The following is a 2534-nucleotide window of genomic DNA, read 5'->3' on the forward strand; positions in this document are numbered from 1 at the left end:
TGATTATTTAACCACAGCTTTCAAGCCAATTTCTGACTTGGAAAACATGGAATTCAAATAATAAAAGCATAATTTCAAACCATCATGACAATCATCTGTAACTACTGTGTACTACTACTCTGTATCAGATCACCTGTCCCCAACTTCTTTATGTGTTTCTGAGCACAGTGATGAGTATTCACAGTATGAAATGAGAGAGCAAAAATAGAAAATCCCTGCAGAGTGATAGAGAGCATGGTTACCTTCAGATACCTTTACCGGTCAGCTAAATAATTGGCACAGAGTTTTTACATCACCTTTCTTTCAATAGAGTTACAAACCCAGTTTCCAGGCTTCACTTAAGTGCACTTAATGACCATTATTGAGTTCCCTATATTCACTTATTTCTGGACCAACACGAAAAAACTTCTCAAATGTCAAGATAATGGTTTTTATTTCTGAAATAGTTTTATTAAGTTGTGATGATGAAATAAGGACACTGGTCCCTGTAAGCTTACACAATTTAAAAATTATCAGCTGTACAATTTGCATTTTCAGTCAGTCTGAAACTGCAGGGGGCGGCTTAGCTCAGTTGGCAAGGCAGTCGTCCACAGGGTCAGTGGTTCGTTGCCCGTCCCGGCTATATGTCGAAGTGTCTCTGGGCAAGACACTGAACCTCTAACAGCCCATTCCCATCCCCAGCTGTGCAGTGCCGGTCCAAGCCCAGTAGTAATTGGGGAGAGTTGCGTCAGGAAGGGCATCCAGCGTAAAAACTGTGCCAAATCAACATGCGGTCAATGATCCGCTGTGGCGACCCTGAACTCACAGGATAAGCCGAAAGGACCAAATCAGCCAGATACTGTAATGAGATAAAACATTTTTTTTAAATATATAGAAGCTACAAGTGGTTTGCATTCTAAGCTTAAGGTTGTTTTTCCCACCACTGGTTGTTTTACACTATGAATATTAAGTGTGCCTGCATTTCATTGGCAAGTTTATTGCTGCTAATTTACACTGAGGCTGCAGCACTACTTGGCCTTCAAGGCAGCCTTGGATCAGTAGGGTCGGGGTGTGTCAGAAGAAACAGTGCATCTCTTATTTTTCTTCTTTTGATAATTTCTTTTAATTATCGTTGTCATTCAGTGCCTTTTATGTTGATATCTATATAGCTCCAATTCCTGGAGCTAATTGTAGTTAGCTGTGATTATCAAACTGCAATTTCATTCTGTACAAATAAAGCTTTACACTCTATTCCTGCCCTCACACTCACAGCACGCCTCTTATTCCTCTGCCAGAACTGTTTAACAGGCAAACAAATGATAATCATCGATTGCCAAGAAACATAAATCTGAAGTTAGTGCAAACTGAGCTATCTCAGTGCAGCATGAGATCAAATAGACTTCCTCAGTGACCTAATCCTTTCTTATTTTGCAGTGGTGCACATACTCTGCCATCCCCACATTAACTGAGAGATTGTTTCCTGATTATGATGGAGCACAAACATTTTTTTCTCCACAAACCTCGGAACGCTATTACAAACCACACTACAGAAGACCCATCCCTAGCAATTTCTGTCAAAAAACTGTTATTTTAGGTTTGGGCAAAGGTGTATTTATTAAGCATAAAAGAGTGAAGGTGAAAAACAACTAAAATCGCTCCATAAGGAGGAACAAGTACAACGAACAGTGTAAATCAACAACATAAACCAAACCCAAACTTAAACACGACAGAGTTATGAAAGAATAACCAAACCTTGCGTGGCAAACCAACAAAGGAAAACAACAGACGTACGAACATGGAAAGCTGGCTACAGAAACAAAAGAGACGAGAGAAAAGACGAGACGAACTGGCAATCAACTCAGGGGAAAGATGGGTTTAAAAAGACAAGGGAACAGGTGAAACTAATCGGGACAAACAAGATAGGTAGAGACGCCAAACAGAGTAACAGGAAGCGACACAGGAGGAGCAACAAAATAAAAGCTAAGGACAGGAAATAAAGCTGTGACAAACTAAACACAGGGCTGTGACAATTTCTGGGACCTGATTGTTTAGAAGCAAGGATCCTAGAAAACTGCACTACAATACTAGAGAATGCACTGACCAAACTCTTCTACTTACCTTTGGACAATAGTTTTATCCAATCAAACTGGGAACTTTAACACTGATTCCAGTCCTAAAGGAGGCAAGCTGTAGGAAGAAACAAATGACTTCCAGCCCATTACTTTCACTCCCACTCTCAGCAGGAGAGAGAGATATTTGTAGGCATCTAACAGGCTCACTTAGTGAAAACTTTGACCCAACGCGGTTTGCTTACAAATCCAGGACAGGGGCAGAGGGTGACTCTTACTCAGTCCATGACAAACCAATGAAAAGGCCAAAAGCCTGTGTATTCATTTCATACAAATTCATTCGGACATTGTTCCTGTGATAAAGGAACAATCCACCCCAGAGTTTAATGCTTTTTTGTCTCTCAACCTTCTGACCTTATTCTCAATTTACAAGAATAAAATAAAATACGAATGAACAATTTCAAAGTTTTGCAGCCGACACGGCCA

At 40.3% G+C, this 2534-nt stretch overlaps 1 long non-coding RNA gene across 1 annotated transcript; it reads right to left on the reverse strand.

Annotated features, from left to right (window-relative positions):
• Positions 1–416: 416 nt before the first annotated feature.
• On the reverse strand, positions 417–2244 carry LOC137108080 (uncharacterized). Its single transcript, XR_010912143.1, has 2 exons — positions 2098–2244; positions 417–838 (listed from the first exon to the last, which is right to left on the reverse strand). It is a non-coding gene; the product is annotated as an uncharacterized lncRNA (long non-coding RNA).
• Between the last annotated feature and the right edge of the window lie 290 nt (positions 2245–2534).

The sequence above is a fragment of the Channa argus genome, chromosome 22, assembly GCF_033026475.1.
Source record: "Channa argus isolate prfri chromosome 22, Channa argus male v1.0, whole genome shotgun sequence".
Classification (NCBI taxonomy): domain Eukaryota; kingdom Metazoa; phylum Chordata; class Actinopteri; order Anabantiformes; family Channidae; genus Channa; species Channa argus.